Here is a 12,377-nt window from a genome sequence, read left to right on the forward strand (position 1 = left end):
ACTGAGCTCTCTAGATACCAGAATAAAGAAGATAGAAGAGATTAAGTCCTACATCAAACACTTTACTGGTTAGGCCCAGAAGGGGTTATTTTAGTGGCAATATAAAGCTGGACTGATATTTTCTTTACCTGCACTTGATCACAGCAATCAAAAACCAAAAATAAAGCTTAGCCCACCACACCTCTTACAGTTCTAATCTTGGTCTCAAAAGACCCAGTATCAGTTGTTCTGATCTTAATTTGCCAAGGAAACTTAGTACTTCCAAAGCTAAACTTTCCATGTTAAAACCTAAGAGAAGTCAATGATTTTGAAGCAGCAAGAAGCACTATGGTGCAGTCCTAATAAAAGTAAAGATCTGGGTGCTAATCCTAGTCTGTCACTAACTTTCTGTGACAAGTTACTTATCTATCTTTCCACTGAAAAACAAAGATGATAGTCTTCTTGTGTATAAAGTAGATTTCCAAGTTGTGTGATTATCAAATAATGATCATAAGAGCTAAAAGAATTTTAAGGTTTGTAAACTGATTTTTTTAAAAAATACACATATAACAATACAAATATAATGTGGGTATCAATGTGTATGTATACATATACATATATATGCTTAATGTACATATGCTTATGTGTGTGTGTGTGTGTGTATATATATATATATATATATATATATACACACACACACACATATAGTGTCACTTGATCCTTACAACAACCCTGAGTTGTAGATTCTATTATTCCCACTTTACAAATAAAGAAACTGAGGCAGAGGATAAGTGACCTGGCAGACAATACACCTCTAGGTAAATGTCAGAAGCAGGATTTGAATTCATCTCTTCTTGACTCCAAATGCAGCCAAAACTCTACCTCTTATATCACCTAACAGCCTATCAAATGATCATAGATTTCTAATGAGAAGAGACTCCACAGGTCACCTAATCCAATTACTTCATTTTACTGGAGAGGAAACTGAGGCCAGAAATGTTAAATGGTCTATGATCAAGAAGTTAAAAATGGCAGGTGTAGTTAAACTCAGGTTCCAAATCCAATATTCCATGTACTGCACAAATCAGCAAATAAACATTTATTAAGTACCTACTAGGTGCCCAGAATTATCCTAATATACTTTTAGAAATACAAAATAATTTTTTAAAAGGGTCTCTCAAATTTTGAATTTTACAGAATTTTACAAACTCTTTTATGTTACTTTTTTTTTGGGGGGGAGGGGGGACTGAAAAACCACCTCCTGACTACCCTAAAATGTTTTTCCTTGTTGAATATATTTCTAAGTAAAAAGCTGGGAGTTCCCATACAATTTCATAAGATTCTTTTTTTCCACATTTCCATGATAAAATATTGAAAGAGCTTTAGAAGGAACATAAAAATCATTTCACTTTAGTGTTACCTATAATTTTCTACCACAAGTTGAAATAGCTGGCTAGTTCTTATGCTTTAAAGGAAAAAAAAAAAAAAAAAAAAAAAAAGAAAGAAAGAAAAAAAGCCCTCTGAACTTCCTCAAATTACTCTGATGATACATTGTATTCCTATGTTTAAAAAAAAAAAAAAAAAGCCTAAAGCTTCTCAACATACTTCTTTCCATGTCTGGCTGGAATTATTCAGCTCTATGTTTAACACTGAGCCACCTCCCCACAATGTTGCTCTGTCACATGCTTCCTGTGCTGAGTAGAGCACCTTCTTTCTTTCACTTTCTTCCATTCATTCAGCAGCATTTGTCTGTCAACAGGGTCCTTTCTTTTCAATAGGCAAAGTACTAGCTCTATGGAACAAGATTTTCCCTTCTATCCAAGACTACACTCCCTTTAACTGTTTTCTTCCATATAAAAGACAATTTCTGCCACTCATTTCAATTACCCAACAACACTTTTCCTTATAGCAAGGAATGTCCTAAATTTTTCATGTGTCAAAATCATTTACTAGAAACAATGTCTTGGACACCTTAAATATTGAGTGGCATCCCATTCCCACCAGCCTGCCCTGCCCCCCATATACACACTTTAAAATAAAACCAACACTCTTTGTTCAATCATTCTTTAAAGGAAAGAACACTGTTATTTTTTGCATTTTGTTTTTTGCTTTACACCAAGCTGTATAACCGAAGGCCAAGCCACAACTTCTCAAGGGCCCCAGGCTTCCTTCTCTTGAAAATCAGGTGGGTTAGATGTAACAACTCCTTTAAGATCCATGTTGGTGCGGAATTTTGTGATTTCATACTAATTATTACTACCAAAGTATTCTTTTATCCTCCATCCAGTCTCTATCTTTTTCAACCCAGAAAGAAACTAAATATTAGACTATCTAGAAGCCTTGTTCACCATATTAATAATAATAAAAGAAGACATTTATATAGCGGCTTAATGATTACAAAGTACTTTAAGTATATTACCTCATTTGAAAAAAATGGTAATAATAACTGACATTTATATAGTACTTTAAAGTTTACAAAGAATATTACAGATATTATCTTCTTTGATCTTCACAACAACTCTGCAAGGGGAGGGAGCACAGAATATCATTATCCCCATTAAACAGATGAGGAGATTGATTTCCTCAGTTAAATGATGAGACTTGCAGAGCTAGAAAGTATTAGAGGCTGGATAAAAACCCAGACCTTTTCTAAAACCAGAGTTCTTTCCCTATACCACACTGCTTCTCTGGTAATTAACAAATTATTGAGATTTTAGCATAAGTTAGATTTTTCATTACTATAAAACTGTTCAATTTCTTAAAGAGCTATAAACTTGCCTAGGAAAAATCAACATGCTTCATTATCCAGCCAAAAACAGATACAAATTTAACTCTTCACATTTATCTTTCTATTCCAAATGTAAGACTAATGATATAATTTAGAAGTTTATAGCTTAATCCCTTTAAATAATTTTAGTGCATATACAATAAATGAAAATAAGAACTTTCTTTTCTCTCTTGTTCTGAATAAGCATATGCTCTTCTCCTAAACTTTTTTTTTCACTTACCACATACCCATGCAATAACTGTCTTTGTAAAAAAGCAAAAGGCAAGTTTCAGATATGAATTTAAACAAGGAAATGTTCTTTAAAAAATACACACACACACAATCCAGTTATTCATTTAAAAATCTGTTAATATCAACTGGACAGATATGTACAAATTGTGCTGTTAGGTGCTGAGATAATGCAAAAATAAATAAGACAGTATCTGTTCTCTCACATGAGTTTATAATTCAATAAAGATGCTAAGAGACATACAAAAATAACTGCCAAAAAAAAGAAAAAAAAGAAAATTGTTTCACCACAGAACTCTGTATATGAGGATCTCTCCTCTTTAAGGACAAAAAAATTAATATTATAATATTAATGTCTGTTAGTATAGAAACTACTTGACCCCACCAAAAAAAACACCTCTATTTATTTTTACTTTATTAGTAACAATATCGACTTATAGTTGAAATATCGGGACAGGTCTATATCACAGAGGTCAAAATCTACCTATTAATATGAAAAGCAAGGGGAATTGTGCAGTAGTCTGTATCAATTCTGTAGTGTTTGTCCCTCTGACCTAATCAGAACAACTATATGTGTTCTACATCTTTAAAGGCATCCCTTTTCATGTTTCAAGTTATCAGGGAAAAATGAAATGTTCCTCACAAAAAATACAACAGATTTTTTTCGCATAAAAAGAATAGAAATAGAATAAAAATGGAAAAAAAATAGAATGAGAAGTGATTCCTAGGAAATAAAATAGTAGAAGACTGAAATAATAGAAAGAAAAGGAAGAACCAATAAACATTTTAAATAATAGGATAAAGGTGCACCATACCTTCTTAAAAGAAATGATCTTATCCTCTTAAGGGAAGAATGGCAGATACATGGGACCCAAAATGTGATAGATCATGCAATAAAACTCAAAGGGAAAAAAGGAAGAAATTTTTGGTGGGTGACTCCATGCTAAAGGGTCCTAAGGCAGGTACCTGTTGTCTTGGCAATTCTTGCTTTCTAGAGTATGTATCCAGAATGTGACAAAGAGCCTCCTAAGCCTTTTCAAACACGAAAGCTAATACTTGGGTTGCTGGGGATTATGATGGCCTAGGTAGGGAACACAGGTGGTGTTTTTCTCACTGTTATTGAGTGAAAAGCAAGGGCTTTTAAAGAGAAAAGCAGATTTTTCAAAGGGAAAAGGTAATTAAGAAGATGGAGGATGAGGACAGGATTTCTATTTCTGAACCATGGCTCGAAACAGCTCTTGGAAAGAAATGGAGTGAACTGAACATGGCTGATTAAAATACCCTTGTCTTGCCAATATGATTAAGAGCTTTACACTATATCAGGGATAGGGGACAGGAGGATAGGATAGGAGACCAAACTATAGAATGGGGGAGGAGGCGGGAGTTTGTATGTATATGTACATGCACAAAAATCATTCTGGGAAGAAAGGGCGAAGCCAGACAATGAACGGTTTTCAATGCCAAAACAAGTTTTTTATTTACCTTAAAGGCAATGGAAAGTCACAAGAATGTCTTGAACAAGAATGGAAAATTATGATTATACCTACCCCACTTTTAAGAGTATTTATTTAACAATTGTGTGATGTGCAGGTTAGAGAGGGGAGAATGTGGATCGGGGAGCCCAATATGTAACTTACTGCAATAATCCAGGTCAAGGAGTGGTAAGGATCTGAAGAAGGATGACATTAACATAAGGTCAGAGAAAAGGACAACATAGAAGAAATATTGAGAAAGTGTAACTAACGGATAAAATCTGACAGGGATGAGAGGATTGAAGAGGCTAATCAGTGAAAGTGAAAGTGTGGCAGGGACAGAGTTGTAAACCTGGATAACAGAGAGAATGATGACGCTATTGACAGAAATAGCAAATTCAGGAGAAAGGATTGGTTTGAGAAAAAAAAGTTTAGTTTTAGATTATGTTGAGTTTGTGATGGCTGTAGTATGCAGGCAGAGATAACCAACAGGTAATTATTTTTAGGAACAAATGAAGTTCTTGTATGTAAATATGATAATTACCTGCATAGAGATGATCACAGATACATGGGAATCAACTAGAAGCTCAGTTTCTTAAACTGTGGTCTGTGATGCAATATGGGATCCCATAACTTGATGTGAGAGTCATAAAATTATAATTTATTATCAATAAATGTTTTATTTGCATAAATATCTTATATACTTATATGCCTGGTGTCACATGAAAATTTCTCAGGGATTATGAGCAGAAAAAGTTTAAAAGCATTCTGAACTAGAACACCAAGAGTACTGAAATATGCATGCTTTAGACTCATTTGGCTAGAAGAATGAAACAGATGAGAAGTTTAAAAAAATAAATCACAAACTTAGCAGGAACATGATATAGTAGTGAATATAAGATTTTAATTGTCTAGGCATTTTTTGGAGTTCTCCCTATTAAAGCACCTAGAAAATTGATTGTCTTTGATACAAATCAATTTACTTTTTTCAAAGATAAAAGAAATGAAGGAACTCCTATTCTAGACCTGAGCCTAACAAAAAAAAAAGTTAAGCCGCTAAAATAGAAATAATGGAAACCTTAGAGAGAAGTAGCTACTTTACCTCAGAACTTATGGCAAAAAAGAGGATGAGCATAAAGTTGATTTCTTTACCTCCCACTGCTCATAAGGAAAAAGTAAAAAAGAACTAATGATCAATATAACTAGTAAATGAAAATTAATACAATTTTAAATAAAATTATTGGCAAAGACACCATAGCCATGAGTCCAAAAATATTCATTATTGCCGAGTTGAATTTAAACCAGGAATACATTTAGTAAAACAATAAGCATGACAAATCACATTAAGAACAAAAAAGCAAAACACCCACATAGATATATCAACAGATACTATATCAAAAGACAGATAAGTCCTTAGATATAAACACACTAAAAAACATAAAAATGAAAGTGATTATGCTTAATATGTTCAAAAGTACTCTTCAAAAACCAAGAGCTAGATTATTTGTAATGAGGAAACACTGGATATTTTCCCAATAAAAATATAATTGAAACATGGAAGAGAAGAAGAAAGAGAAGGAACGAATGAACATTTATATAATGTTACTATGTGATAGGCACTATGCAAAGCACTTTACAAATGTTATCTCATTTGATCATCACAGAAACTCTGAGAGGTAAGTGCTGTTATCACTATTTTATAGTTGAAGAAAATAAGGGTACCCAGAAAGTTAATTGACTTGTTCAGGGTCATACACTTTTTAAGTGTCTGAGGCTAGATTTGAACTCACAATTTTCCTGACTCTAGGACCAGGGCTCTCTATCATTTCTACAACAGAGTACCAGAAATAGTAGTTAAACACTAAGCCAAGATAAAAAGGATTTAAGGAAAAGTATTGTCAAAGATTGACATGATGGTTTTCCTAAGAAATCTTAGATAATCAGGAAAAAAAAAGAAAATAATTTTAGCAAAGTTGAAGCATACAAAATAAGGCCATATCACCCACAATTTTACTAAAAAGAGACAGGAATAATGGATAGAAAGAAAAATATTATTTCAAGCAGCAATAAAATGCTACTAGGAATCTGTGTTCTCATTAATGAGATTTAGTTTCATCTCTTCAATTTCTAAGTCTACCATGCCATTTCCTGGCCAAATGCAAGCCATAGCACCATAAACACGCATACTCTTCACTGTACACAATTTCTTTCACTGCTCCCCCACCATGTAGTATGTGTCTGGAGGGCAAGGAAATGTCTCTCATGCTTCTATTCGTAGCTCTAGCTCTTACAGCACAGTGTCTGACACAGAATAAGTTCTTAATAAATTCCTTTTTCATTCATTCATTCTATATCTGGGATATGTCACAAATATCACAAATAATATGCAATTATGGAAAATAAAGAATTATTAAAATTCTGGAAAAATATCTATATACGAAACTTTAAAAGTTTATGTACGGGCTATGATAATAAAGACAGCAATACTATAAAGCTCCAGCTTAAAAAAAAAGTCATAGCATCAGTACTTAGGAAATAAATTTATGAAATGAGAAACAACAAAAATAATTTACATGAAAAAAATCAAAACGTCAAGAATCTCAGGGAAAAGCAATTTGGAAAAAAAATAAAAGAAATATGGTATGACCACATTTCAAAATGTAAAATAATAATTTTCAAAGCCATCTGATACCAAATTAAAATAAATCTATCAGGGGCAGCTAGGTGGTGCAGTGGATAGAGCACCAGCCCTGAAGTCAGGAGGATCCATCTGAACTCAGATACTTAACACGCCCTAGCTGTGTGACCCTAGGCAAGTCACTTAACCCCAATTACCTCAAAAAAAAAAAAAAAAAAAAAAAAAAAAATCAGTGTAACAACTTAAATATGTAAGATTTAGAAGAAAACATTTATCAGCAACCTAACACTTGATAAACCCAAAAAGATTCTCTTTATTCAAAAAATTGTCTGGAAAAATGAGGTTTAAGATATTGCCTTCCACTATAACAATTACCCTAGATATAATCAATTAAATAGTCACTCCAAATATAAAATCTAGGGCAGGGATGGAGAATCTCCAGCCTAGAAGGGTTATGAAATCATTGGCTTAAGGCAACCCCAGGCAATGATAAGCAGGAAGCTTGGTATAACAACTTCTTATTGCTTGAATTCTATAAATTAATAATTTTGTATGGCCCACAAATGATGTTATAAATATCCAAATGGCCCTTGGAAGAAAAAAAAGTTCCCCAACCCTAAGTCTACGAGGAACAAAAGCTAGAACAAAGTGGAAGGTTCTCACTTTCAAAAATGTAAAGAGAAAGAAATCTTATCTAGCTGTAATATAGACATTACTAGAAATAAAATAAAATTTGATAAAATAGCAGAAAGGTCTGAACAAATAAAATCAATGAAGCTAAGAACAAGAAAGACTGTGAAAAAAATTCCATTAAATAACTCAAAAAATAATATTCAGTACTCAAAATCTAGGGAATCAACACAAATCTCTAAGATTAAAAAAAAAATAAATCCCTCAAATCATAAAAAGATAAGAACACATAGTTTACAACCATAAACTATCTATCTAAATATTGTTCAAAGTTGCCAATAATCAAATAAACCAAATGGCAACTCAGGAATTACCTATCCCTGTCAAAATGGCAAAGACGGAAAAACTCACTATTGGAAGGGCTAAGGGAAACCAGTATACTAATTCCCTGTTGGTGGAATTATGAACAAGTCATTTTTTAAAAATGACATACTTCTAAAAAACGTTCATATTTTTTATTTTTAGATCTTACTATGAGGTTTAAAATCAAAGAAACTAAAAGATCCATCTCTATCAACATTTTGTGAAAAAAAAATCAGAAACAATCTTTATTCCTAATGGTTGGGGAATGACTGAACTTTGCCATAAAGAACAACAAATCTGAAGAATTCAAAGTTATGTGGGAAGTAAGGGTAGGAAAGTGATACAATAAGCAAAAGGGCAGAAACAAAATAATAATAATTGACTCACTGATCTCTATATTTAAAGATTTCTACTGATAAGCAATCTACCATTTCTAGTGTAGGCCATTCTCTTTTTGGATAAACCCAATTGTTAGACACTTCCTCCTTTTATTAATTAAAAACAAAACAATTCCAACTAGCTTGAAGCATATTCTTCAACTTAAGAAATAGTAGATTCTCCCTCATTAAAACTACAAGAAAAGATCAGTTAGTAGAGAGAGTCTTCTATTAAAGTAGGATTCCTAATGAAAACTCTGAAGTTGCTTCCAACTTGATTCTATAATTTTGCATAATCAGCATTTGAATTAGGTCATAGAATGAAAAGAATTTCAATGGCGATAAAGAAAAAGAATGTTTTCAGTGTATCCAATTTCTCAAGACATGAAGTGTACCATATTTGTAGAGAAAAAAGTACCAGTCCATTTGAAGTTACACTTTAGAATAAAAAAACAACTGTACTATAGAAAGTCTTAAAAATCAAGAAAAAGAAGTTCATACCTCATTTTGCAATCAATGTGAGGACAATGTTGATAGTTTTAGAGTAGTGGAAAATAATAATCAGATAATTTGCATTAGGGAAGATAAATCTAGTCGTTTACATGAAGGATAAATTAAAGGTTGGAAGACAAGTTGGAAGGTCATAAAAAACGTTTCGCTCTGAATCCTGATTCTAATTCCCTCTGTGTCAGGAATTGGGTAGCATACTTCATCACTAATCATCTGGAATCAAGGGCAGTCATGTAGCATTTTTCAGAGTTCTTAAGATTGCTGAAAGCTATTTACTTTGATAGTGTTGTACAAATTGTTTCCCTGATTTTATTCTTTATCAGTTCATTTAATTCTTTCCATGTTTCTCTGAAGTTTTCTATTTCCTCATTTCTTAGAGAAAATAGTATTCTATTACATTCACATTTTAGCTTGTTAGCCATTCTCTAATTAATGGGCATCCCTTTAGTTTTCAGCTTTTTTTTTTTCTACCACAAAAAGAGCTTCTATAAATATTTTTGTATACAGAAAGCCCTTTCCTCTTCATTTGATCTTTTTGACATAAAAGCCTAATAGTATTATAGATGATAGATGATTCATGCACCATTAACAACTTTTTATGTATAATTCCAAAATGCTTTCCACAATGGTTAGCTTGATTCACAACTCCATCAACAATATTATTAATGTACAGCAATAGTCCTTTGAGAGAAGGAACATGGGTCTGATTCAAAGAAATGACGGAATGGAAAAAAGATAGCTATAAGATATAACTGACTGAAAACAAAAAGAATATAAGTACTGAAACTTATGCTTTCTTTAAGCTTAAAATCAAATACGTATCGCTTTTTCAAAGAAAAATCCAATGTACCATTTAAAATATATTGAAAAGTCAAAGGATATTACTACAAACTTAAGTTATCTCTTGGCAAACTAAATCCAATAAATGACAATAAATGGGCAATCTGGCTTGAATCCTTATTGTAACTTTTTATCTGAATAATTTATGTGCAATGAGAATTGCACTGATGGCCTGAAAAGCAAATACAAAATAAATGTAATGCAAATTCAAATTCTACCATGTTATGCCAGAAAGCTTAAGGCCTTCTCCTGAAGGTCCTCTAAGTTTTCCCAGTAATATCTCACTTTTCACAAAATGCTCCAACATAAACACATTACATCTACCTAACTGGAACACACACACATCTGATAATGCAGTAAACAGCAAGTAATTAGTCTCCCCCTTAGCTTGGGAGTCCAGACTATATAAAATATAAGCTTCGGTCTGTGAAGGATCATACTGAGTTTTTCCTATAGCAATAGATTATAGGAACCAGGTTTCCTGTTCTTACAACAGGAGCAAACAAAATTCAGGAAGAAACAGACAAACATCAAGTCATTTTCACAAAATTAGGTGAGTTTAAATTCATTTAGCAAGAAAGACAATTAATAAGCAGAGGGCTGTTCTGTGCTCTATCCTGGAAAACTATCTCTTTGTGTGCCTTCATTTCTCTCTGTTCCTCACCACGGTATGGTGGCCACCAATAAATTTGGATAGTTCCATATGAGTTTTAACAGTTCTTTGGACAGTTTGTCTTCAAATAGTTCCAATTTTAAAAGGCAGTAAAACTGATTTTGAGTTTGAATTTGAACACTAAATGTGTATTTGTGTGTGTGTGTGTGTGTGTGTCAGATGTTTCAGATTAAAAGAGGCCCATGAGGCACAAATGAGAGAAGGATTTTTTTATGTACATCTCTGGATCACTCGTCTCCAAGTGTCACATGCTTTTAAACTGTATAGGAGGTCTATGATCATAATACTGCAACTATTTAAAATGGATTCTCAGTGCAATGAGCGGCTGCCAGGAGAAGCAAGTACTTTTCTGTCCCAAGGGAAACCCACATGAATGTTAATACATTAGTCACAGGGGGCCTCAAAGGAAGCTTGAAAACTGCCTGCTGCGCTGGAAAGCCTAATCAAATGAGCACTAAGCCAGAACAATGTAACTGATTGGTGTTGTCTAAATGACGGGACAAAAACCCGAGGATCAATTGGAGGCAGAAGAAGGGGAAAAGGAAAGCTAAAAAACGTGACATTAGTTACTTAGCAATAGAAATAATACTGACAGCACTGAGACATTTGATGCAGATCATAAGTACTTACTTGTTTAATTAATTAGCTATAACAGAAAAACATCAGAGGAAAAATGAGAGGGCTATATATGTATACAGAATACAATTCCTTATCTATCTAAAAGAAATCAAGCAAAACCAAGGATAAAGCATTTTATAGGTCTGAGTTAATAGATAAAAATAATAGCTTAAAGAGGCCCAGAAAAGAAATGCTTTTTTTTTTTTTTTTTTTTTTGGGGGGGGGGAGGAGAGCCAAGATGGCGGAGAAGATACATGTGAATTTGTAAGCTCCCTTCTTCCCTCAATACCAATTAGTTAAATCAGCCTCAAATATAACGCTGGACTGATAAAAACCACAAGGATTAGAAGCACAACTGACCAGCCCAAGAGATTCTGGAATTTCGACAGAAAAGGTCAGTTCTGAGGAGAGGGAAAAAAGACCGGCACAAACAGGGTTGGACTGGATGCTAGCACACTGCGCCGATTGGGCTGGGAGGGCTCTGGGATCAGAGAAGCCACTGAGATAGAGGAATCTGACACAGGATGTTAGTTCTTCTCTGTTTATAAAACAGTAGTTCAGAAGAGAAATCAAGCCACTTTAAAATATAAAGCCAGATTCTAGAACCACCCCAATCCAGAAGTGACCTAACAGATCTCGGCAGGGCTGTGAAGCCGCCTTCTGCTGTCCGGGGCTTCACCTTGGGGTAGTTAAGAGCTTGAACAGCGGGGACACAGTCCGAGGCAACATCTAATCCACATAGGGCCAGGCTTGGCCTGAGGCTGGGGAACTCTAGCAGAGTTCTGAGTTCTGAGGAACTCCCAGAGAAGCGGAACCTTTGAAGTAGGGACCGCAGTTTCCAAGCAGACACTTCCAGTTTGAGCGCAGGGGCTTTTCACGTCAGCTGCTGATATCCATACCCCATGGGAGGCACTGGCTGGGGTTTGTGACACTTTCACTGTTCAGCTTTAAACCTCAGGGAAGTCACTAGGACACACAGCCGGGTCCTTCACTGGGCAACCCTCACAGCACAGCCGTATCACCTCTGAGGCATTTCCGGGGAGGGGAAACTCTCTCCCGGAGCTTTCTCTTAGCCCAGTCACAGGATTGCTGCATCTATTCGGTCTGGGAAGAAGCTGGCAAATAAATTTCTTACCCCACAGCAGACACTCCACACACACAGTGTTAACAATGAGTAAGAAGCTGAAGAGGACGATTGACACCTTCTATACAGAGAAAGAGCAGGTATCCCAGAGGAGGCTAACAGCAGACAGTCTCCAGA

At 34.3% G+C, this 12,377-nt stretch overlaps 1 protein-coding gene across 12 annotated transcripts in view; it reads right to left on the reverse strand.

The window, feature by feature from the left end:
• Positions 1–12,377, reverse strand: part of LOC141550006 (transducin-like enhancer protein 1) — a 118,477-nt gene that overhangs the window by 11,028 nt on the left and 95,072 nt on the right. The window lies entirely within an intron of this gene.

Source organism: Sminthopsis crassicaudata, chromosome 1 (assembly GCF_048593235.1).
Source record: "Sminthopsis crassicaudata isolate SCR6 chromosome 1, ASM4859323v1, whole genome shotgun sequence".
NCBI lineage: Eukaryota > Metazoa > Chordata > Mammalia > Dasyuromorphia > Dasyuridae > Sminthopsis > Sminthopsis crassicaudata.